Here is a 27736-nt window from a genome sequence, read left to right on the forward strand (position 1 = left end):
ATATACCATTTTTTTAATCTGTTCGTGTTGAACACCTGAGTTGATTCCACATATTTGATGTTGTAAATGGTGCTGCTGAAAACATACAAGTGCAGATATCTTATTGAAATACTGATTTTTTTTTCTATTTGTTTAGATACCCAGTAGTGGGATTGCTGGATTGAATTGTAGTCCTATTTTTAATTCTTTGAGAAATTTCTGTACTGTTTTGCTTAGAGGCTGTATACTAATTTACATTCCATCCAACAATATATAAGAGTTTCCTTTGTTGTGCATACCCTCCAACACCTGTTATTATTTTCTTTTTAGTAGTAGCCATTCTTAGTGGGGTAAGACAATATCTCACTGTGGTTTTGATTTGCATTTCACTGATGATTAGTAATATTAAGCATTTTTTCCTTTTGTTCACTGATCATTATTCTGGATATTGGTCCTCTGTCAGATGAGTTTTTCTTCCACTTAACAGGTTGCCTGTTCATTCTATTTATCTTTTTTTTTTTTTTCTGTGTAGAAACTTTTGAGTTTAACTAATTCTTACTTGTCTTTGTTTTCAATGTCTTCATCATAAATTCTTTGTTCATACCGATATCTAGAAGACCTTTTCTATGATTTTTTTCTAGTATTTTTGTATGTTGCACCTTAGCTTTAAATCTGTAATCCATCTTGAGTTTATTTTAGTATATGGTAAGAGACAAGGGTCCAGCTTCACTTAACTGCATATGGAGTCCAATTTTCTCAGCAATAATTATGGAAGATGGTGTCCTCTCTCCAAATGTATGTTTGTGTTGGCTTTGTCAAAGCTTACTTGGCTGAACCTAAGTGACTTTACTTCTAGGTTCTTCATTCTTTTCCATCAGTCTATGCGTCTACTTTTACATCAGTACCATGCTGTTTTTCTTACTATGGCCTTGTACTCTATAATTTGAAGCCAGGTAATGTAATGCCTCCAGCTTTGTTATTTTGTTCAGGATTTTATTTTGCTGTTTAGGACCTTTTGTTGTTCCATATGAATTTTAGCATTATTTTTACTAATTCTGTGAAAAAATATGTATTTTTATAAGAATTTCATTGAATCTCTAGATTTCTTTGAGCAGTATGGTTATTTTAACAGTCTTGATTCTTCCTATTCATGAGCATAAGATGTTTTTTCATTTGTTTGGGTCATCTACAAGTTTTTTGTCAGTGTTTTGCTATCTTCCTGTAGAGATATTTTATTTCCTTTGTTAATTCAGTTAATTTCCTTTGTGGATTCAGTTTGCTAGTATTTTGCTGAAATTTTTGCATCTACATTGATCAATGATATTGATCTCTACTTTTTTTTGTTGTTGTTGTTATGTCTATTTCTGGGTTTAGTATTAGGGTGATGCAAACCTTCTAAAATTAGTTAGGAATAATTTCCTCCTCCATTTTTTAATAATAGTTGCAGAAGGATTGGCATTGTTTCTTCTTTGTACATTGGTTGGATTCAGCTGTAAATCCATTTGGTCCTGGAGTTTCTGTTGTTGTTGGGAAGTTATTTTAATACTGACTCAATCTCACAGCTCATTATTGGGGTGCAGATGACATGACTGTATATTTAGAAAGCTCCATCGTCTCAGCCCAAAATCTCCTTAAGCTGATAAGCAACTTCAGCAAAGTCTCAGGATACAAAATCAGGGTGCAAAAATCACAAGCATTCTTATACACCAGTAACAGACAAACAGAGAGCCAAATCATGAATGAACTCCCATTCACAATAGCTTCAAAGAGAATAAAATACCTAGGAATACAACTTACAAGGGATGTGAAGGACCTCTTCAATGAAAACTACAAACCACTGCTCCGTGAAATAAAAGAAGACACAAACAAATGGAATAACATACCATGCTCATGGATAGGAAGAATCAATATCGTGAAAATGGCCATACTACCCAAAGTAATTTATAGATTCAGTGCCATTCCCATTAAGCTACAAATGACTTTCTTCACAGAATTGGAGAAAACTGCTTTAAAGTTCATATGGAAGCACAAAAGACCCCGCATTGCCAAGACAATCTTAAGTCAAAAGAACAAACCTGGAGGCATCACGCTACCTGACTTCAAACTATACTACAAGGCTACAGTAACCAAAGCAGCATGGTACTGGTACCAAAACAGAGATATAGACCAATGGAACAGAACAGAGCCCTCAGAAATAATACCACACATCTACAGCCATCTGATCTTTGACAAACCTGACAAAAACTAGAAATGGGGAAAAGATTTCCTATCTAATAAATGGTGCTGGGAAAATTGGCTAGCCATAAGTAGAAAGTTGAAACTGGATCCTTTCCTTACTCCTTATACGAAAATTAAATCAAGATGGATTAGAGACTTAAATGTTAGACCTAATACCATCAAAACCCTAGAAGAAAACCTAGGTAATACCATTGAGGACATAGGCATGGGCAAGGACTTCATGTCTAAAACAACAAAAGCAATGGCAACAAAAGCCAAAATTGACAAATGGGATCTAATTAAACTAAAGAGCTTCTGCACAGCAAAAGAAACCACCATCGGAGTGAACAGGCAGCCTACAGAATGGGAGAAAAGTTTTGCAATCTACTTATCTGACAAAGGGCTAATATCCAGAACCTGTAAAGAACTCAAACAAATTTACAAGAAAAAACTAACAACCCTATCAAAAAGTGGGCAAAGGATATGAACAGACATTTCTCAAAAGAAGACATTCATACAGCCAACAGACACATGTAAAAATGCTCATTATCACCTGCCATCAGAGAAATGCAAATCAAAACCACAATGAGACACCATCTCACACCAGTTAGAATGGCAATCATTAAAAAATCAGGAAATAACAGGTGCTGGAGAGGATGTGGAGAAATAGGAACACTTTTACACTGTTGGTGGGATTGTAAACTAGTTCAACCATTGTGGAAAACAATGTGGCGATTCCTCAAGGGTCTAGAACTAGAAATACTATTTGACCCAATCATCCCATTACTGGGTATATACCCAAAGGATTATAAACCTATTGGTTCAGCACATTATACTTCAGCTATTCATTATATATAAGACATTTCTAGGTACCCAACTTATCTCTTCCTATCTCTGTGTTTACTGTCCAGAGGCTTTGCAGACAGATATGATTCTGCTCTAAAACTTGAATTACTAGCATTTCAAAAAAGTCTTCTTTTTCCTTCCAAAATAAAAGATACCTTGGGTTAAAAGAGTTTAAATAAAGGCAGTGGATGTGAATTACCACATGCGAAATGACATTGTTTAGCTAGACTGTAATGTTCAACTCATATTTAAGGTGAAAGTAATGTGTTTATTTCATGCATGCTGATCTTTTTTTGGACACATGAGAAATTTCTAAGATATTGTTTAAAATTTCTAAATTTTCTTTACATCTTAACAAATGCAGATCTTTTAAATATTTATTTTTTAATAATATTTTAAAACTATTTTTAAATCTTTAGCCTCACCCTGTGATCCCACTTTCATCCTGGGCTGTGCTCCCTGCAATGTGATCTGCTCCATTGTTTTTCAGAAACGATTTGATTATAAAGATGAGAATTTTCTCACCCTGATGAAAAGATTCAATGAAAACTTCAGGATTCTGACCTCCCCATGGATCCAGGTAAGGCCAAGATTTTATCTTCCTGGGAAACCATTTTTGCTCTTTTTTCTGGTAAGTCCAAAATTCTATATGGACCAAGCCATGAAGTGCATGTTTGAACACCACAGTCCTGCTCAAAAATTTATGAAGTGAACATCTGGGAAAGATGACCAAGTCTTTTAGTTTACACACAGAAAATGAATGCCCATATACAGGGGTGGCTTTCAAGCCCAATGGCTTCCTGACCAGTGGTTTATCCACTAAATCCCAAAGACTGTTTCAATAAAGTACTTTGGTGACCACCCAAAAGCATGTCCATATCACTCCATGGACATCTGGGCCCTTTCTGAAGGCTTTCATTACTCAGCAGGCTTATCCTCCAATCAACGCTTACTGACCTCTTCATCACATTACTTGGCAGAAATATTCTAATTTAGGGAAAGACTATCTCCATCAAGGAGGGAGAATATTTGTGTCCATAGAAGGTGCCAGGAAACACTGAGTAGCGCAGGTGTGTTTGATGTTGTAGCTGAGATCCTGGCTGATGAGGCAGCTAGGTTAGGAATGACAAAAATGGTTGGTTTCATGGTGTATGAACCATAAACAAACATCCAAATTTTACCCTGTGCTGAGTTGGCATGCCCTACATTTTGCCTAAATAATAATTGTGTGATCTTAGAGAAATCACTTAACTGCTCAGGTGCACAGCTGGGTTTTAAGGTATCTCTGGGTTGCTCGCACTTCTAAAATACTGATTCCATTTTTGAAGCTACTTGACAGAAATAAAAACAGTGAGTTCTAGCTTTGTGCTTTCTATCAGGTTGCCCAAATCCCCTTAACCTCTAGCGTCATCAACTAAATATAAATCATAGTAATTCATACCATCTTATATTTCAAGGTGGTAGGGAAGACTTGGTTTAAACATGAGAAAATTGATATTAAAATGTTTTTATACAATAAAATGGTGTATGAGTGAAGAAAATAATTATCATCTTTGATTTCCTGTTCAAAATTTTCTCCCTCCAATCTTTAGGTACAGAAAATTGCTATACATGCACAATAAAAATTTCCCCATCAAAATGAACATGATATTTTATTCATATTTATAGCTATAATTTCAATCAGGACTTGGTGTAAGATACATATGTCTTATGACATGTTTATATTTAATATTCTTTTCTTTTAGGTCTGCAATAATTTCCCTCTACTCATTGATTTTTTCCCAGGAACTCACAACAAATTGCTTAAAAATGTTGCTCTTACAAAAAGTTACATTAGTGAGAAAGTAAAAGAACACCAAGCATCACTGGATGTTAACAATCCTCGGGACTTTATTGATTGCTTCCTGATCAAAATGGAGCAGGTAAGATATTAGCAACAGATCAGTAATTTGATTTCTTGTCCATTTTGTGATTCATCAAATCCTTCTGTAATTTACTAAGGATGTTTAAATGATCAGGCCAGTAATGCTTGACAAACATCTTAATTACTTATTGTATTTATGGGCCTACACTAAACGTCATGGAAAATATAAAATTGTCCAATGGCTAGAATGCATAGACCCTCTTTTTGAAATAAAAATGATCCATGTGAGTAGAATAATATAGACATGCAGTCAAATGGAAACAATTACAAATAAGTAGAAAATATAAAATATCCTACCGTAAACTGAAGATGGATATCAATATTGCGCACAGGTTATGTGACAATGGAAAAGAATGGCTTATCATAAATGGGCTTCCTGCATGCCCTGCATATTGAAATAGTGCTTAAAATATTTGCAGTATGGAACAGAAGAAAGGTGTCAGTCGGACTGAGTAATTTGTGGAGAGGTGTGTGGTGGGAAAGAGTTGGTGGATGGAAGAGAGAAGGTTTAATTTAGTGTAACCCAAAATGAATTTGCATAAAGGAGTTGGAAGTTGATGTTTATCAGGTAACCTGTGAGCGTGAATCCTGTTTTCATCACACTATTTATTTAAAAAGCATTTTTTTCCCTATTGAATTGTCTTGACAATCTCATCATAACTGAATTGAGTATAAATATGAGGATTTGTTTGTGGGCTCTCAATTCTACTTCATTGATCTATCTGTCCTTATGCCAGTAGTACCTCATTTTGAAATCTAAATTACCGTAGCTTTGTATCAAGTTTTCAGTTCAAAAAGTGTGAGTCCTCAAAGCTTTTTTCAAGACTATTTGGGCTTTTGGGGGTTCATTCAGTCTCAACATAAATTTAAGAATAAACTTGTCAGTTTCTGCAAACAAGCCCATAGGGGTTTTAACAGATTGCATTAGATCTAGAGATTAATTCAGAAAATTATGACATTTCAAATATTGAGATGAAATTCATATAACATATATCACCCAATTTAAAGTGTACAATTTAATGGTATTTAGTTTAATTACAATATTGTGAACTGATAATTACAATATTGTGCAACTGAGGTATGAGGCGGGAATCAACTCCAGAGGTGGGACTTGGACACGGGATGAGATTGATGACTAGCTAAAACAGGGCCAGGAAAAAGCAGCTTTCAATCAGTCCCACTCACCAGTGTACCATGTCAATTTACTATTCCCATGGCAACACCCAGGAGTTACCTCCCCTTTCCGTGGCACCCAATGATCCAAAAGATAGGACCCATTCCCTGCATAAACTGTCCCTTAATATATGTGCAATTAAAAGTGGGTATAAAAATGACTGCAAAACTGCCCTGAACTGCTACTCTCTACCTATACCATAGCCCTGCTCTGCAGAAGCCCTCACAGAGTTGTACCACTGTCTGTTCAACAAAGCTGTTTTCTTCTACCTCTGAGTTGCCCTTGAATTCTTTTCTGGGAAAAGCCAAGAACCCTTCCAGACTAAGCTTCACATTGGGACTTGCCTGCCCTGCCTCACAACTACCATCTCTCTCTACTTTCAAAACTTTTTTTTATCACTCCACAGAAACATACTATATCATAAACTAGTTACACCTCATTCCCCACTCCATCATGTAGTAAACATTAATCAACTATCTTTATGGATTTGCCTATAATGAATATAGCATATAAAAGGACCCGTGGCATACGTGAACTTTTTACCTGACTTCTTTCACATAGCATAATGATGTGGAGGATCAAATAACTTTTAGCATGTGATAGTACCTTGTTGCTTTTTGTGGTTGAATAATATTCCATTTTCATGTACACATCCAACAATTTGCTTATCATTCATCTGCTGATGATCATTTGTGTTATTCTCACCTTTTGGCTCTTACAATGTTGCTATGAACATTTGTATACAAGTTTCTTCATGAATATATTTTCAGTTTTCCAGGGTATAGTCCTAGGAGTGTTATTTCTGGGTCATATGGTGATTTTATGTTTAACTTTTTGAGAAACAACTAAACATTTCTACAGTAAATGCACCATTTTAAAATCCCACTAGCAATGTTTGAGGGTTCCCCTTTTCCATATTATAGCTAGTATTTGTAATTTTCTGTTTTTTGTGTCAGTGTAAAGTGGTATTTCATTGTGGTTTTGACTTGACCAATGATATTAATCAGCTTTTTACCATTTCTACATGTTCTTTGGAGAAATGTTATTCAAGGCCCTTGCTTTATTTTTTATTTGATTTGATTTGATATTATTTTATTTTATTTTATTTTTGAGACAGGGCCTCTCTGTGTTGCTCAGGTTGGAGTACAGTGCTGTTATCTTGGCTCACGGCAACCTCTGACCCTTGGGCTCAAGTGATACTCCTACCTCAGCCTGCCAAGTAGCTAGGAGCACAGGCATGAGTCCCCACACCCAGCTAATTTTTGTATTTTTTTGTACAAACATGGTTTCATCATGTTTCCCAGGCTGGTCTCAAACTCCTGAGCTCACGCAGTCCACCCACCTCAGCCCTCCCAAAGCACTGGGATTGCAGGTGTGAGTCACCACACCTGGCCCTTTGCTCATTTCTATATTGGGTTGCTCGTCATTTGTTGTTGAACTGTAGGTAATTGTTTATGGATTCTGGGCATTAAACCCTTACTAAATATGTATCAAATACAAATATTTTCTCCCATTCTGTAGGTTGTCATTTCGCATTCTTAATTTTGTCCTTTGATGAACAAACATTTTAAATTTGGTGAAGCCCAGTTTATGTCTCTTATTTTAGTTGCTTTGGTGTCAAATCTATGCACCACTTCCAATTCTGAAGGCATTAAGATTTAACCCGATGTTTTATTCTAAGAATTTTATAGTTTTAGTTCACATTTGAGTTTTTTGTTCACTTTCAGTTATATTTTGCATAAGAGTGAGATAGGGGTTCAACTTCATTCTTTTGTATGTGATTACCCAGTTGTCCCAGCACTGTTTGTTGAAGAAATTCTTCCTTTATTTATTTTTTAAATGCTTCCTTTAGATTGAATGATCTTGGCACATTTGTTGAAAATGAACTGGGCATAGATGATTAGGTTTACATTTGGATTTCAATTTTATTCCATTGGTCTTTATTTCTTTCCTTTTGCCAGTACCATGCTGTTTTGACTACTATAGTTTTGTTTTGAAGTTTGGAAATTTGAAAATTGAGTCTTCTCCCTGTAGTTGCATATGAATTCAGGATTGGCTTTTCCATTTTTACACAAATAAAAAATTTTAAAAAGGACATTGGAATTGTGACAGTGATTACATTCAATCTTTAGATTACTTTTGGAAGCATTGCCATCTTAACAATTTTAAGTCTTTCAATCCTTTAACATGACGTGGTTTGCCATTTATTTAGGTACTCCTTATTTTTCTAAGCAACATTTGGTAGTTTTCAGTCTTTTTTCTTCTTGATTATAGATTCTCAGGGCTTTTGGCCCTTTTGATGCTATTGCAAATGTAATTATTTCGTTGATTTTATTTTCATATCGCTCATTGCTGATATAAACACACACAACTGATATCTGGACCAATCTTACATCTTAAAATTAAGCTGAAAATATTTATCAGCTCTAGTTGTTTTTGTGGGTTGCATGGACTTTTCTTTATATAGAATTGTGTTATCTTAAAATAGAAAGAGTTTTACATCTTCCTTTCTTACCTAAATGCCTTTTATTTCTCTTTCTTATCTAATTGTTTTGGCTAGGACCTTAAGTGCTATGCTGAATAGCAGTAGAAAAATTGGATATACTTGGATCTTTTCCACCTGATTTGGGGGCATAAGCTTTTAGATTTTCATAATTTGATATAAAATATTTTGGAATTTTTATAAATACATTTTATTATAAGGAATTTCCCTTCTCTTCATATTTTTGAGTGATTTTATCAGGAAGAGTATTGAATTTTGTCTTATGCTTTCTCAGCTTCTATTGAGATGGTCATTTTGTTAGATTTTTCCTTTCTTTCTAATAAGGTGGTGTATTACATTGATTGATTTTCTTATTGAAGCACTCTTGCACTCCCCATATAGATCCCATTTAGTTATGACATATAATCCTTAATTTTTTGAAAAAAACCCATAATGTACAAGTTGCTATATTATTTCTCTTTCTTGTCTAATTGTTTTTGCTAGGACCTTAAGAAAGATGCTGAATAGCAGTAGTAAAAGTGCATATACTTGGGGTTTTTTTCCCCTGGTTTTAGGGCATAACCTATTAGATTTTCACAATTTGATATAAAATGTCTTTGGAATTTTTATAAATACATTTTATTATGATAAGAAATGTCCCTTCTATTCATATTTTTTAGTGATTTTTAAAATTATACTTTAGGTTCTGGGATACATGTGCAGAATGTGCAGGTTTGTTACGTAGGTATACACGTGCCAAGGTGGCTTGTTGCATCCATCAACCCGTCATCTAGGTTTCAAGCCCCACATGAATCAAGTATTTGTCCCAATGCTCTCCCTCCCCTTGCTCTCCATCCCTTGACATGCCCTGGTGTGTGATGTTTCCCTCCCTGTGTCCATGTGTTCTCATTGTTCAACTCCCTTTTGAGTGAGAACATGCAGGGCTTGGTTTTCTGTTCCTGTGTTAGTTTGCTGAGAAGGATGGTTTCCAGCTTTATCCATGTCCCTGAAAAGGACATGAATTCATTCTTTTTTATGGCTGTATAGTATTCCATGGTGTATATGTGCCATATTTCTTTATCTAGTCTATCATTGATGTGCATTTGGGTTGGTTCCAAGTCTTTGCTATTGTAAACAGTGCTGCAATGAACACACATGTACATCTGTCTTTATAGTAGAATGATTTATAATCCTTTGAGTATATACCCAGTATTGGGATTGCTGGGTCAAATGGTATTTCTGGTTTTAGACTCTTGAGGAATCACCACACTGTCTTCCACAATGATTGAACTAATTTACACTCCCACTAACAGTGTAAAAGCGTTCCTATTTCTCTGCATCCTCGACAGCATCTGTTGTTTTCTGACTTTTTAATGATCGCCATTCTAACTGGGTTGAGATGGCATCTCATTGTTAATTTTATGTTTGGATATTGTAAATGGGATTACTTTTTTAAATTATTTTTTAAATTTTTCACTGTAGGAATATAGAAATACTAGCGATTTTTGATTGTTATTTTATATTTTCCAACTTTACTGAATTTATTTTTCATAGTTTTTTAGTGGAGTCTGTAGGTTTTTTAAAATATAAGATTATATTATCTACAAATGAGGATAATTTGACTTCTTCCATTCTAATTGGAATCCCCTTTATATCTTTCGCTGATTGCTCTAGCTAGGTATTCCAGTACAATCTTGAATAACAGTGGTGAAAGTAAGCATCCTTGTTGTTTTCCAGACCTTAGAGGAAAGGCTTTCCATTTTTCCCCATTTAGTGTGTTACTAGCTGTGTGCCTTTCGTAGATGGCTTTTATTATAGTGAGGTACGTTTCTTCTCTACTCTGTTTTTTTAGGGCTTTTACCGTGAACGGATGTTGAATTTTATCAAATAGTTTTTCAGTATCATTTGAAATGACCATATGCTTTTGTTCTTTATTCTGTTGATATGATGTACCATATCTATTAATTGGCATATGTGAAAGCACTGTTTCATACAGGGATAAATCCCACCTGGTTGTGATGAATGAGCTATTTAATGTATTCATTAATTTGGTTTGCAGCTATTTTCTTGAGGATTTTTGCATCAATATGCCTCAGAGACATTGGCCTATAACTTTTTTTTAATGTGTCTTTGGTTTTCGTATCAGAGCAATACTGGCCTTATAGAATTAGTTTGGAAGTATTCCCTCCTTCACTATTTTGTGGAATAGTTTGAGTGGGATTGGTATTAGTTCTTCTTTAAATGTTTGCTAGAATTCATCATTGAAGTCATTGAGTCTTGAGCTTTTCTCTACTAGGATGCTTTCTCTTGAGTTCACTCTGATTACTTGTTATAATTTTGTTCAGGTTTTGGATTTCTTCAGTGGTTCAATTTCAGTAGGTTGTACATATCTAGGAATTTGTTCATTATTTCTAAGTTTTTCAATTTACTGGTATATAGTTGCTCATGGTAGCCACGAATGATCCTTTGAATACCTGTGATATCAGTTGTAATGTCTTCTTTTTCATCACTGACGTATTTGGATCATGTCACATTATTCCTCAGTATGGCTAAAGGTTTGTCAGCTTTCTTTAATGCTTCTAAAGAACAACTTTTTGCTTCATTGGTATTTTGTATTGTTTTCTTTATTTCAATTTCATTTATTTCTGCTGTGAGCTTTATTATTTCTTTTCTTCTACTAATTGTGGGTTTGGTTTGCTCCAGCTTTCGTAGTTTCTTAAGGTATATTGTTAGTTTATTTAGTTGATGTTCTTGTTCTATTTTGATAGTTGACACTTACAGCTATTAACTTTATTCTTAGTACCACTTTTGCTGAATCCCATAAGTTTTCATATGCTGCGTTTTCTCATCATTTGCTTCAAGAAATTTTTCAATTTTCTTCTTAATTTCTTCATTCTCCCATTGTTCATTCAGGAGCATATTGTTTAAATTTCATGTATTTGAACTTACACAAAATTGATTCAAGATGGATTAAAGACTTAAATGTAAGGTTCAAAACTATAAAAACCCTAGCAGAAAATCTAGGCAATACAATTCAGGACGTCCTTGGGAGTTTTATTATTAAATACCTGGAAGTAGTCTTCATTGGGTTTAATCTGCTTGGTGTTCTATCAGCTTCTTGTACTTAGATAGTGATACCCTTCTCTAGTTTTGGAAAGTTCTCTGTTATTTTCCCTTAAATAAATGTTCTACTATTTTCTCTTTCTCTACCTCCTCTTTAAGGCCAATAACGCTTAGATTTGCATTTTGAGGCTATTCTTAGATTTGCATTTTGAGGCTATTTTCTCGATCCTGTACGAGTGCTTCATTGTTTTTTATTCTTTTTTCTTTTGTCTCTTCTAGCTGTATTTTCAAATAGCTTCTGTTAAAGCTCACTAATTCTTTCTTCTGCTGGATCAATTCTACTATTCTATGATTCTACTAAAGACTCTAATGTATTCTTCAGTATGCCAATTGTATGTTTCAGCTCCTCAATCTCTGCTTAACTCTTGTAAATTATTTCAGTCTCTTTGTTACGTTTACCTGATAGAATTGTGAATTTCTTCTCTGTGTTATTTTAAATATCTTTAGGTTTCCTCAAAACAACTATCTTATATTCTCTGGCTGAAAAATCACATATCTCTGTTTCTCCAGGATTGGTCCCTGGTGCCTTATTTAGTGAATGTGGTGAGGTCATGTTTTCCTGGATTTTCTTTATACTTGTAGATGTTCATCTGGGGCTGGGCATTCTAGAGTTAGGTATTTTTGTCATCTTTGTAGTCTGGGATTTTTTTTTTTTTTTGGACCCATCCTTCTTGGTAGGCTTTCCAGATATTAAAAAGGACTTAACCTATTTTTGATTTGCCCCTAGAATACTGCACTGGCAGTGAACTACACTTTTTTTAATAAATGGGAAATGAGTTAAGTGTTGTAATCTAAGCTGTATCTGCTTTAGGGGCACTCCAAGCCCAATAATGCCGTGGTTCTTGAAGACTTGTAGAGATACTGCCTTGATGGTCCTGGACAGGATCCAAGAGAATTCTGCGGATTACCAGACAGAAACTCTTGTTCTCTTCCCTTAGGTCTCCCAAATAAACAAAGTCGCTCTCTCTGTTCTGAGCCAACTGAAACTGGGGATAGAATGACACAAGCACTCATGTATCCACCACCACTGTGACTGCACTGGGTCAGACTTAAAACCAGCAGAACACTGGGTCTTGCCCAAAGCCTGCTGCAACAACTCCCTGGCTACTGCCTATGTTTCCAAGGATCTGGGGCTCTACAATCAGCTGGTGGTGAATCCAGCCAGGCCTGTGTCCTTCCCTTCAGTGCAGCAAATTCTTCCAGTACCCAGGCATGTCCAGAGGTACCACCCAGAAGGCAGGGACTAGAGTCAAAAACCTTAGAAGTCTATTTGTTGTTCTGTTGTACTGCAGCTAAGCTGGCACTTAAACCACAAAATGCAGTCCTTCTCACTCTTCCCTTTCCTTTCCAAAGGGAGTGGAGTCTCATGCCTTGAGCAGTGCTACCACAGGCCCATGCAGAATACTAGATCTTGTACAAGAGCCAAGTCCTGGCTTTGGAGACTCCAGGAGTGCACTTGGTGCTCTACCCACCTGTGATCAAGCTGGTACCTAGTTGCAAGACAAAGTTGCCTTTATATTTTACTCTGATATCTCAAGTAGAAGGAGTCTTTCCTGATAGCCAGCTAGCTGGGAATGTGTTGAGTCATACCTGAAGCCAGCAAGTCTCAGAGTCTTACCCAAAGTCCTCAACGTAGTACCTGGGTATTGCTGCTAGCTATTCAAGCCCCCACTCCTCAAGCACCTCAAGCAGAAGCAAGGAGTTTCTTTTGGAAGTGAAAACTGTGCAGCTTGGGATTAGGAGAGGGGGGATGCCAGCACCCCCTTACCCATCTTCAGCTGGTGTTTCAGTAAGTTGCACCTCCCACCACCGGTCTACTGTCTCTGGGCCCAGTTCAGAACTAGGACTCACATAAAAGTTACAATCCTTGTAGCCAAGACTACTTTTCAAGTTTATTTACAGTCCCAGAGCCCTATAGTCCACATTGATGAGGCTTGTAGAAACTTGGTTCCCACCACTGGTATCAGAGATTCACTTCAGGCCAGGGCTGGTTTAAATGCTCCCTCTGTGAATGGGCATCAGCTGAATTTGGGCCTGTTTTCCCTTCTGCCATAACAGAACAGCATTAATTTTATGCTCTATAATTACTGTGTTCTCCCTCCCTCAGTACTCAGAAATACTCTCTGAACCATGCCACTGCTGCCAGGGGAAGAGAGGATGTCAGTAATTCAATACTATTTTTTCTATCTCTTCAGTTCCTCTTTCAGTGATATACATTTAAATCTAGGTACTGCGCATGCTCATCTGATTTTGGTTCTTATGAAAGTACACTTTGTGTAGATAGCTGTTAAGTTGATGTCCTTGCATGGGGAATAATCAGTGAAGCATTCTATTCTGTCATCTTGCTCTACTCTCTCATTTGTATATCTTCCTTTGAGAAATTTCTGTTCATGTTGTTTGCCCACTTTTTACTGGGAATATTTTGATTTTTTTTTTCTTGCTGTTTGAGTTTCTTGTAGATTCTGGAAAATAGTCCTTTGTTGAAAGTATATTTTGCAAATATTTTCTCCCATTCTATAGGTTGTATGTTTACTCTGCTTGTTGTTTCTTTAACTATACGGAAGCTCTTTCGTTTAATTAGGTCTCATTGTCAATTGTTTTTATTGAAATTGCTTTTAAACACTGAGTCATAAATTCTTAGCCTACACCCATGCTCAGAAGAGTTTTTTTCTAGGGTTTTGTCTAGAATTTTTATGATTTCAAGTCTCATATTTAAGTCTTTAGTCCATCTTGAGTTAATTTTTGTATATGGTGAGATATAGGAATCATATTTCATTCTTCTACATGTTCCCCTGGGTAATATAAGCCAAGCACAAATCCCACAGCTACTAGTGTAGGTGGCTCTCTCCTGCAAGAACCACCTCCTAGCTGGAAGCCAATAGGCACAGCTTATTACAACATCTGCTGGCAAAATAACACAACATTTGGGAAGGAGAAGACTTTTGTCTTATCTCAGCTAACACCATACCCACATCACCCCAGCTAATTAGAAGGTCTTGAGTGTGTTCACAAACCCAGTACATTGCTAGTACAGTTGGCATTTGAGGAAATCACCACACTAAGCCTATTTATAACTGAGTAAATCTTACAGAGTCTATATCACTCTCTTGCCCCTCCCATCAGAGGTTGTGCTTGCATTTGCTGCTGGGAGACCAGAGCACAGTTAGGCCCACTCAACATTGCCCTCCTTTGTAGCAAAGAATGGAACCCAAACACTGTACATCTCTCAGACCTTCCCACAGCCCGAGGCATCAGAGATTTCCAGTTGGCTGACAAAGATATCAATCATCAATTATCCTCAGACGGAAGAGCCGATATTACAGGTGAATAATCATAGGCCAAATGGACTGTTAAAGAGAGAGCAATGGAGCTTATTGGTCAATTCATAAGAAGAATCTACAACTCACAAACACGCACACACACACATACACACACACAAATAAAGTAAAAAGAAGCTGGCAGGGGTAAAACCCTGAGAGACTTAGTAATCCATGGAAAGGGCAGGTAGGAGTGTTCTCAGCCTCCCTACCCAATTTGGCAGTCTGCTGGGATCTGAAGTCAAGGTGACCTTCTTTACCTTCATGAGCACAAGTACTGGAGTGGGCTGTGGTTTTGAGACTTCTCAAGAACATTACCTTGTTCACACAAGTTCCCTTTCCTTTTCCCTTGGATCTGAGCTCTTTTTAACTGTTTTGGTAGAATTCACTAGTGAAGTAATCTTGAGATGGAACTTTGTTTTTGGTGGGGGGTAGTTCTTGATTACTAATTCAAATACTTTACTTATTGTAGGTGTATTCACACTTTCAATCTATGAGAACTTTATTCCATTAGTCCCTTAGCCTTGGCATTTGCATTACCCCTACTCTTCTTTATCCAATATAGGCAGTTAATGCCTCACGATTTTGTATTAATAATTGCCATTTCTCTTCACTTTGTATTTTCCTATTTATTCCTGAACTTATTCCTTAAAACAAGTCGCCTGTTGCCTCCCATCTGGATTACAATTTTATTAGACCTGTCTTGTCTTTGTGAACTCATTATCCTTCACTATATTTCATTCTTGGTTTTGTTGACATATTTGTTTTACACATTTCAGCTTTGTAATGAATACGTAGGTGATACTGAGTCTTTGTAAATTTTTGACAGAAGAAAATTGCAAACTCTTGATTCAAGAATGTAACACTTTTCATGATATGGCCCTAATTTACCTATATTTTTAAACTAAAACTGTGTTCACTTACAAATAATAAAAAAATCGTAAAAATGAATGTGTTAGGCTGTTATTGAATTGCTACAAAGAAATACCTGAGGTCAGACAACTTGTAAGAAAATGAAGCCCAATTGGCTCACAGTTGTGCAGGCTGTACAAGCATGATGCTGGCATCTGCTCAGCTTCTGCAGAGTCCTCAGGGAGTATTTGCTCATAGCAGAAGGCAAAGTAGGAACAGACACATCATATGGCAAGAGGAGAAGCAAGTTGGAGAAACAGTTTTAATCAACCAGATCTTATGTGAACTCACTTATTATCAGGATAGCATCAAGGGAAATAACGTTCATGAGAAACCTACCCCCATGATCCAATCACCTCTCACCAGGTCCCACCTACAACACTGGGGATTAAGTTTCAACAAAAGATTTGAGAGAGATAAATATTTATTATCCAAACTATATCAAGAGCTTAATCAAATAGTTGGCTTATATATCTCAAATACAATAAGTCTTATGGTGGGCTAGAATAGAAATAATATGGTAGCCCTGAAGCATGAGAAAGTCAAGTGCCTTCTTTTTTTTGTTTACCATGTTTAGTATAGAAGTCTTCATTACTATGATCAAATGCTCATGTCAAAGATGATGTCAATCCTACCTCCCCTTTCACATTCATGTTTTGAATAATAAGGAGAAAATAGAAGATTCATGTTCTGGTTTGAATGAGTCCTCTACAGTTCATGTGCTAAAAGTGAATGCCCAATGCAATAGTGTTGGTGGGTGCAGCCTAACAAAACATGACTATGTCATCAGTGTTCTGTCCTCATAAATACACTCATGTCGTTATTGCAAGAGTGGGGTAGTTCTTGACAGCTTGTTATAAATGTGAGTGTGCCCCCACCCCTTGCTCTTACTCTTACCCTTTCTTGCCCTTCTACTTTTTGCCATGTGATGAAGTAAGCAAGAAGGCCGTTGCCAGAAGCCACTGCCATGTTCTTGGACTTCCCAGCCTTCAGAATCATCAGAAATACATTTCTTTTCCTTATAAATTACCAAGTCTATAGTATTCTGTTATATAGCACAAATTGAACTAAGACAGGGCATCAGTATACTTCTGCTTTTATTTCTAGGGAAAGAAATACTCTGTGTGACTAACCTAAGCAGCAAATGATTTCATGAATGGAACTTGTAGGTCTGTCAGGAAATAGTTTTAGTTAACTGATCTGCAGTTTCTGCCATACCATACAGTTGCTTTTTCTAATACTGTACTGTCCAGTATCTCTTTTGGTTAACTTTATAACGTAGTATGTTTTTTAAAATTTAGTGTATTTAGATATACTGGCACATAATTTGTCAGATAATTGCATGAAATCATTTCTAGGAAAAGGACAACCAAGAGTCAGAATTCACTATTGAAAACTTGGTTGGCACTGTAGCTGATCTATTTATTGCTGGAACAGAGACAACAAGCACCACTCTGAGATATGGACTCCTGCTCCTGCTGAAGCACCCAGAGGTCACAGGTAGGACCACAGATGATGAACAAAGTGAATTTTAGAACAATGCTGAGAAGATGGTACCAGTGTCCTCCACCTTGTTTCTCTCTGAGAAGCTTCATTCTTTAAATTTCTGTGTCATCAGCTGTAATCTGTCTAAATTTCATGACATGATTAAAAAGGACATCTTTGCACAATGGAGGAGGATGACTGAGATCAGTAAAAGCAATATGGAAGTAGCAAAATAAATAAAGCCCTGATGAAGTATCTAGATTTCAGCAGAGGTAATTTGTGGTAGGGAGAACCAGCGTAAGTTGGCCTAGTAGTGAATGTTGGTTTTATTATGAAAAGTCCACTTCGAACAGTAGGTTCATTCTTGAAGGTATCTTTTCTCGTTTTGAAAATTCCATGTTCTAATGCTGGGGTAGGGAGATGAAAACAATCTTTATTGAAGCATAAGTGGAAATACTAGAATTGTTCTGAGGCATCCTGAGACAAATTCCAGTCTGGGAAGTAATCTAAAAGTTAGGCTCCTAAGAAAGGTGTTTCCATTTAAGCAGAGACCATACCTAAAGGAATTTTATTTTTCCAAAAGTGTGTTTCATAAAACTGCTGTTTGACCAAATAGGAATATTTGGAAGGGGGGTTAATAATTGCATCTTTCACATACAAGTTTTCTTTAGAATTTATAATTTACCTTTAGAGTAAACTCTACATTTCCTTAGAATTCACATTTAAATAGTTCCTGTTTTGCAGCAGATAACATACCTTTTTTCCTGTGTCAGGATCCCACTGAAATTTCAGTAACCAAATTACAAACTAAAATTAGCCTGTTGAAGTAAAAAGAGAGGAGAATAGAAAACAGCCAATTTTAAAAACACAGAGAGAAAATGAAGGGCTGACAACTGACACGGCATAGAGGATGGAGTTGTAACGTAAGTATCAGCAGAGCAAGATTTATCAAGAGGAGAAGCTAATCTGTGTCACTATGATTCTCATAAGGGTCAGTATTTGGAGGCACCAAGAGCCAAAGAAGGTAGGGAATGAGGCTGAAAAGGGAGGCTCTCCTGCCCAGGTTTCCTCCATGACTCCTTTGATCAGATACCTGATTTTTTCCCACTGGGAAAGGGAAGCACACTCTCCAGAGAAACTGAGCCTAAGAACCCCTGTACTCGGGGACACTTTACAGGGCCAGGAAAGTGTGAGGTATGAAGCCAGAAAAAAAAAGTTTGGGAAATATCTATTCCTCAGATTCAAAGACTCAGTACTTTTCTTCATCTTGCTTCCTGACATTCAGCAGCTAGATATTCTCCAGAGAAGAAATAAGTCTAGGGAAAAGACCTCCGTATTTTGCCATCTTTTTATTTATTTATTTATTTATTTATTTATTTATTTATTTATTTATTATACTTCAAGCTCTAGAGTACATGTTCACAACATGCAGGTTTGTTGCATATGTATACATGTGCCATGTTGGTGTGCTGCATCCATTAACTCATCATTTGCATTAGGTATATCTCCTAATGTTATCCATCCCCTCATGCCCCACCCCACGACAGGCCCTGGTGTGTGATGTTCCCCACCCTGTGTCCAAGTGTTCTCACTATTCAATTCCCACCTATGAGTGAGAACATGTGGTGTTTGGTTTTTTGTCCTTGCTATAGTTTGCTGAGAATGATGGCTTCCAGCTTCATCCATGTCCCTATAAAGGACGTGAACTCATCCTTTTTTATGGTTGCATAGTATTCCATGGTGTATATGTGCCACATTTTCTTAATCCAGTCTATTATTGAGTGACATTTACAGCCAACAGACACATGAAAAAATGCTCATCATCATTCACCATCAGAGAAATGCAAATCAAAACCACAATGAGATACCATCTCACACCAGTTAGAATGGCAATCATTAAAAAGTCAGGAAACAACAGGTGCTGGAGAGGATGTGGAGAAATAGGAACACTTTTACACTGTTGGTGGGAGTGTAAACTAGTTCAACCATTATGGAAAACAGTATGGCAATTCCTCAAGGATCTAGAACTAAATGTACCATATGACCCAGCCATCCTACTACTGGGTATATACCCAAAGGATTAGAAATCATGCTGCTATAAAGACACATGCACATGTATGTTTATTGCGGCATTATTCACAATAGCAAAGACTTGGAATCAACCCAAATGTCCATCTGTGACAGACTGGATTAAGAAAATGTGGCACATATACACCATGGAATATTATGCAGCCATAAAAAAGGATGAGTTTGCATCCTTTGTAGGGACACGGATGCAGCTGGAAACCATCATTCTTAGCAAACTATCACAAGAAGAGAAAACCAAACACCGCATGTTCTCACTCATAGAGGGGAACTGAGCAATGAGATCACTTGGACTCGGGAAGGGGAACATCACACACCGGGGCCTATCACGGGGAGGGGGGGAAGGGGGGAGGGATTGCATTGGGAGTTATACCTGATATAAATGACGAATTGATGGGTGCTGACAAGTTGATGGGTGCAGCACACCAACATGGCACAAGTATGCATATGTAACAAACCTGCACGTTATGCACATGTACCCTAGAACTTAAAGTATAAAAAAAAAAAAAAAAGTGGGCAAAGGATGTGAACAGACACTTCTGAAAAGAAGACATTTATGCAGCCAACAAACATATGAAAAAAAGCTCAACAGCCCAACACACACATGAAAAAATGCTCATCATCACTTGCTGTCAAAGAAATGCAAATCAAAACCACAATGAGATACCATCTCACACCAGTTAGAATGGTGATCATTAAAAAGCCAGGAAACAACAGGTGCTGGAGAGGATGTGGAGAAATAGGAACACTTTTACACTGTTGGTGGGACTGTAAACTAGTTTAACCATTGTGGAAGACAGTGTGGCGATTCCTCAAGGATCTAGAACTAGAACTCATTTGACCCAGCCATCCCATTACTGGGTATATACCCGAAGGATTATAAATCATGCTACTATAAAGACACATGCACATGTATGTTTATTGAGGCACCATTCACAATAGCAAAGACTTGGAACCAACGTATTTTGTCATCTTAATAGAAAGTTATCTACAAGTGTTCAGCAGAGTGAATGAAATGAAAACATCCATCACAGGACACAAAGTCATGGAATTTCAGAGCACCAGAAGTAAAGGGAAAATTAAAATCTTTCAGAGAGTTATATCAGGTCATATATAAAATATCAGCATTCAGACAGCATCAGAATTCTCAAGTATATTATCTTGTGTATTCATAGAAAAAAAGTATTTGGGACCTACATGCTTGCTACAAATTTCACCCTCTATGCTAACTTTCTCCAATACTGGGGATTGTGCTCCATCTTACATCTGAAACCAAGTCAGAAGAAATTAAGGGTGCCAGGAATCAGGAGACCTCATGTAAGAGAATGAGAGTGTCAGAGAGGCTGCTGGGCTCCTAGGAAACAACCACTTCAGAAGGGACCAGGTGAATAATACACGTAGAGGAGACTTCAAGAACCAAAGAGATGTGATTGATAGTCTGAGATTCCCCTATAATTGAGAAATTGTTACTTGGAGTTTCAAACATGTGCAAATACTCTAACTTGAAGAATGGAAAATTGTGATTTAACTAAAGAACCAAGGAAGAATATGTGTGTGTGTGTATATGTGTGTGTGTGTTTGTGTGAGTATATTTAGAATGATATAAACAATGAATAGTGATATAACCAGAAATTGTGGTCTAAATGTATTCTGGTAAGTAGAAGGAGGAGAATTGTGTGTGTGTAGATGTGTGTATGTGTCTGTGTGTACACATACGACTTTGTGGGCGTGTGTCTATACATGGAATAGAGATGGAGATAAAAATTCTCATCTCACGTACCAGAAAATCATTAAATATTGTCTAAAAATTGTTAAGTAAAAAATAGAAAGAAATAGTGGTTATTTAGAAATGTAAATATAAATTTCAGAAGAAGCTGCTAGCATGCTCAAAGTGACCACAATTGGGAAGTGGAAAAATGAAGACAGTACCAGTGCTAATTGCATCACTGCCCCCGCCCCACCACCGCACACACAAATATATTTACAAAACCATTACAATTTAACATTATACCCCATATATTATTTCGATAATACATATAATATTTGATTCCTGTTTTTCTGTTTGCAAGCACTCTAATTTCTTATTATGTTTTGCTTTTTAAATATTTATTACTTAAATTTGTATTAGTTGTCATATATGCTAATTTATAGAAATGAACTTGTGCACTGTAATGACTAGTTTGTAGGAGAATGGTATGTATCTATATTACAGTAATCCTTTTTATATGGCTGGTTGTACTTCTGCACGTGTAACTCATGTTTGTAATATTGCTGGGATTTTTACATCATGTTTAATGTGGTCATGAATTGCTATGACAAATGTTCCATATATCTCCGTTTCCATCAGTTCCTTCTTGTGTCTTGTCAGCTAAAGTGCAGGAAGAGATTGTTCATGTAATTGGCAGACACAGGAGCCCCTGCATGCAGGATAGGAGCCACATGTCTTACACGGATGCTGTAGTACATGAGATCCAGAGATACATTGACCTTGTCCCCATCGGTGTGCCCCATGCAGTGACCACTGATATTAAGTTCAGAAACTACCTTTCCCCAAGGTAAGCCTGTTTCTCTCACACTATATTTCTGTGCTTCTGAAATTTCCAAGGTGCTAGTTTGGTTCCAATCCTCTAACAACAGAAGATGAGAGAAGTGCAAAACTTATACATGTGGCAGCTTGATGGACTTTCTGCTATTTTGTTTGGGGCTATAAAGATTGATAAAGCTAGGTCTCCTTAATAGGCTACTCTTAGGTGTTTATACTTTCAAATAATTGTTGAAAACATCAGTGTGTCAATTCCCCAAAACACTCTTCTGAGATTTTTATCAAAGTGACATTCATTGTGTAGTTCAATATGGAAAGACTTAACATGTTCATGCATTAAATTTTTAAATTCATGAATATGGTTATGCTCCCAACTTATTGAGCTTTATTCTATTTTCTCAGTAATGTTTTCTTTTCAGTGCAGTGGCTTACAACTCTTTTATTAGGTTTTTCCTAGATAATTAATATTTTGTTGTTATAAAATTTTAATGCTTTTTTATTTCTTTGTAATTGGTATATGTAATTGTGTTCAATTATACTATTTTGATGACCTTATATCTAACAACTTTCCTAAATTTACCGATCATTGCTAATAATTTATCTGTAGATATACTTGGAATTTCCATGTACATTATTTTGCTATCTGGGTTAATATGTATTTTATTTCTTATTTTCCAATGATCTTTGTCTTCAATTTGTCTTTATTGCATTACTGCACTGGCTAGGATTTCCAGGATAGCATTGAATAGAATTGGTGATAGAGGGCATCCTTATTTCATTTCTGATCTGCTGGGGGGTAGAGTATAAGAATATTAATATTTCACTACTGAAAATGATGCTTTAAGTATTTTAGCAGATATTCTTTATCAGAAATCTTTAAGATTTTAATGGATATTCTTTATCAGATTAGGGAAGTTTTTCCTCTTCTCTTATTTTTATATAAATTTTTGTCATGAATGTGTGTGCAATTTTATCAAATTGTTTCTCTGCATCTATTTATATGATTGTATACACTGGCCTCACATCCCTCACTAAATATACGAAATATACACAAACAGCTGGATTTGCTCTGTTACTTATTGTTCAGGACTTCCGTATTTATATTCATAAGATATTTTGGTCTGCAATTTTTCTTCCTCAACATTTTCTTTTCAGAGTTTTGATAACAAGATAATGCTGGCTGCATAAAACTAGGTGAGAAATGTTCCCTAATGTGGGTCTGTTTTTATTGCTTTCCCTTCCTTCCACTTTTCTTCTTGTGACTGCTTAGTTGTGTCTTTCAAATGCCTAAACCCTATGGCTCAGTACCAGATATTATATATGAAAAAATGCAGAATTTCGGAGAACGTTTGTCTTTTTCCAGAATGGATTCATTCACTTCTCGTAGGCAGTTATAATGACAACACCTCCTGTCCCGATTCAGAATTGAATATGACATGAACACAGTTAAAAATTGACTGTAGGTATGAGCTCACCCCTCTGAAGTTCTCCCATCACTGGGGTCAATTGTCTTTGTAATCTGAGGCCAATTTTGGTCTTTGCAGCTTTACAATGCTGTCTATCATATGGTTTGTGTATTCATCCAGATGTTTTAGTTGCTATGCTATTAACTACACTATTCCACTTATTATTCAATTAAAAATAATAAAAGTTATATTTTCATGAAGGAAAACAATGAGACTGATAAGGTTTCAATTACTAATGTTATCCTCCAGAAAAGACAGAATTGATAACTTATCAAGATGCAATGGGGCTTTCCCTAATTATCACTGATTTTTTTACAAGGATTAGGACTTCAATCCACACTGTTTTTACCAAAGCACACAATCAGAAGAGGTTTCTCTTTCTCAATACAAGGGTTTATCTACACCTCTATACTGCAGTATGTATGCCCCCAAACAAAGATTTTTCTTATACGTCATAATAGAGTATTCACGCTCAGTAGCTATTGTTCCAATAATAATACAGCCTAAATTTAAAATTTCCCAATTTTTCTAGAATATTTTTATGGCTTTTTTCTTCTGCAGTTTACTTTCCAGGCAAGGAACAAGCATATAATTCACTTATGTTGACCTTTTCACTTCCTGTAATCAAGGAAAGTTCCTTTCCTTGTTTGTTTCTTTTTAATCAGTTGACCTTTTGAGACCAGCAGTCATTTAAAATGTTCCTCAGGCTAGTTTTGTGTGACTGTTTTCTAAAGGCAGATTCCAGCTACAATTTTGGCAAGAAAACTACATAGGTGCTGAATTCCACTGAATATCCCACTGAATCACATTGATGAGGTGGGAGCATAAAATGTCACATATGTCATTATTGGTCATGCTAAGTTCCTCACATAATATGGTGGTATCCTCAAGATCTTACCGTTGTAGGGGTTCTACTTTTTCTACGCAACTAGTAAAAGTCTATGGGAGTACATTAAGACTTTGTGAAACTCCTGCTTCCAGAATCACACACCCAATGGTTCTAGCTTTAATTGATGATCCTTACCTGACCTGATGATCCTGACTTGAATTGTAGCAAAGTGATAATCTTTCTAATTTCATCATCTTTTCAGTTTTTTAAGCTAAAATTAATCCGTAGCATGGCAATAATAAACACTCAATAGCTTCTACTGGTTATTGCACGTGTGGTTATCATCCCAGATGGCATCATATTAAAATAGATTACATGTTTATTTACAAAAGTTCTATGAACAGATACTCTGGACATTTCAAGTGTCAACAGAGACTTCCATTTTAAACCATAATCTACATAATCTAAATACAAGATGTGTGAAATTTGAAGTGATGGGGACAGACAAGGGCATCCAAACTTGATGATCTAGAGAACACATTCAGAGGGTTGCACACAAGTATACAAGATGTAAGATTTCCAATGTGATTGGAAAGTTCTTTAGCAAGCTTCCACTACTGGCCTTTAGCTCATCCATGTAAATTACTGAGTCTGGCTGGACCTTAGTTCCCTCACCTATAGATCAATGATATGGGGCTACGTGATGTCCACTACTTCTTCTCACTTCTGGACTTCTTTATAAATCAGATTATCTGGTTTTTTTACTTCCAGGGCACAATCATAATGACATTACTCACTTCTGTGCTGCACGATGACAAAGAATTCCCTAATCCAAAGATCTTTGACCCTGGCCACTTTCTGGACAAGAATGGCAACTTGAAGAAAAGTGACTACTTCATGCCTTTCTCAGCAAGTAATAGAATCTCGTTTCCATTTGCATTTGAAGGAAAGAGAGAACTTTTTGGAATCAGTTGAAATTTACATGGCACCCCTCTGCGGCTGGTAGAATTGCTATTTGTCCATGATCAAGAGCACCACTCTTAATACCCATGCGCTCCACCCTCACAATATACCCTCATTGTTGGGCCAGATAGTGGGGCTTCCAGGAGTTAATCCTATTGTTCCCAATTGAGAAAACTAACATCTAGGTTGACTGAACTCTGCCACTAGATACATCACTAAGGCACCCAAGAGCTCCTCCTGGAAAGTAAAATTCATCTGATCTGTCCTTACCTGCCTTGGCGAATGTATCTGAGTTCACAACTGCATTGAGTGTCTTCTACATGGTGTCTGTCACCTCCCAGGCTGAGCTCCAAGGGCACAACTTTCAATGAGAACAGAGGCTCACTCCTGAGTTAGGGAAGAAGAGTAAACAGGTCGTTGTAATTTAGTCAGACCAGGACAGTGAGAGAGGAATGCACAGGCCCCTGGGTAGGGGCTAAAGGGGGAATCTGCATGCTTCTTGCTCTCTCATACAACACAGTGAGGCATAAAATGGAGTAAGAAACTCAGAGGACGTTTGATGTGCTTCAAAGGAGGTGATAAAATTTAAGGGAAGGCTGGGCATTTTGAAGGAGATAATGAATGACAGAGCAGGACATTTGTTTTAGATCAAGGATGTCAGAACCTTTACCAAAAAGTTATGGGGTTCCAGAAACATTGGCAAGGGAGGAGGTTACTTTGCAGTGATTCCATAGCACCCTGTCTTCCTCCAATCATGATCATGTATCCTGGATACTTGATTTTCACACCTGTGCTTTGTGTGCTAAATCTCTGGCCATGGAATCTCCTTCCTTTACTCTTTGATCTTTTACGTCTGCTTTATATTTGGCACTGTAGATAGCAAGATGACAAAGACAGAGACCTTCCTTCAATAATTCACATTTTAGCACAATAGATAAATAAATACAGAATTATGATTCCTGGTGATCCATGCTTTAATGAAAACATGAGTATGATGTTGAGGAAAACCAGAGAGCATAGGATTTTATTACTTGAGGGAATTGTAAAGAGTGTGAAGATGAAATGAAATTGAACCTATGTCCTGAATGTAGCCCAATAAAGATGTATCTTAGCCAAAATGAACAACAGGATGTGAAACTTGAAACTTCTTGGTGTGTTCAAGATTGATGAAGAGTGTGTATGACTAGAGTTGAGAACAGATTATGTGAAAAGTGGAAGGAAAGATCATGGAATATCAGGCTTGGAACAGGAAACAAGAATGTGGATGTATTTCTATAATGACAGATGGAAACTCAAAATGGCAACAGAGTTGTTTTAATGTGGAAATAAATAATGAAGTGACTGTTATGGCGCTGATCATCAATGAATGTTTCCTGAATGAAGGGTACCTATTGAGATTAGATGTTAGATAGATAGCAAATGTGTCTCTTTTTGTACATTTGTTTGTCCTACCATCCATTAATCCATCCATCATTTCATCCATCCATTCATCCACATGTTCATTCATCTACCCAATCATTAATCAGTTATTTACTGCATATTCTGTTTGTGCAAGTCACAAACATACTGTCACAGTCACAGTTAAACACAAGGAGTAACTACTTTCTCTCTTTGTTATCTTCAGGAAAACGAATTTGTGCAGGAGAGGGGCTTGCCCGCATGGAGCTATTTTTATTTCTAACCACAATTTTACAGAACTTTAACCTGAAATCTGTTGCTGATTTAAAGAACCTCAATACTACTTCAGCTACCAGAGGGATTATTTCTCTGCCACCCTCGTACCAGATCTGCTTCATTCCTGTCTGAAGAATGCTAGCCCATCTGGCTGCCGATCGGCTATCACCTGAAACTCTTTTTTATGAATGACATTCCCACTGTTATGTCTTCTCTGATCTCTCATCACATCTTCCCATGCACTCAATATCCTGTGAGCATCCAACCTCCATTAAGGAGAGTTGTTCAGGTCACTGCACAAATATATCTGTAATTATTCATACTCTGTAACACTTGTATTGACTGTCACATATGCTAATACTTTTCTGAGGCTGACTTTTTAGTATGTTATCACTGTAAAACAGAGAAAAGTGATTAATGAATGATAATTTAGATCCATTTCTTTTGTGAATGTGCTAAATAAAAAGTGTTATTAATTGCTGGTTCAGTTCTCAGGCTTTCCTTCTTTTGTGCATAATGCAAGAAATAAAAGCGAGTGCCAGGAGGCCAGGCTTGTCCTCATAATAATAAGCAGAGAGAGTGACAAAGGAGAAGAGGGTGAGGAAGGTCTCTGGATGTTTGCCATCTAGAGTTACTGAAGGTTTGTCTTTATAACACAAAAAGTCTGTCCAAGGGAAGAAACAACCTTCAGGGAAATATTGAGAGAATCAGTTCAGTT

General features: G+C 36.7%; 1 pseudogene; it reads left to right on the plus strand.

The window, feature by feature from the left end:
- The window catches only part of LOC115900313, a 113107-nt pseudogene extending 85957 nt beyond the window's left edge, over positions 1–27150 (plus strand).
- The last annotated feature ends 586 nt before the right edge of the window (positions 27151–27736 follow it).

Source organism: Rhinopithecus roxellana, chromosome 11, assembly GCF_007565055.1.
Source record: "Rhinopithecus roxellana isolate Shanxi Qingling chromosome 11, ASM756505v1, whole genome shotgun sequence".
Lineage (NCBI taxonomy): Eukaryota > Metazoa > Chordata > Mammalia > Primates > Cercopithecidae > Rhinopithecus > Rhinopithecus roxellana.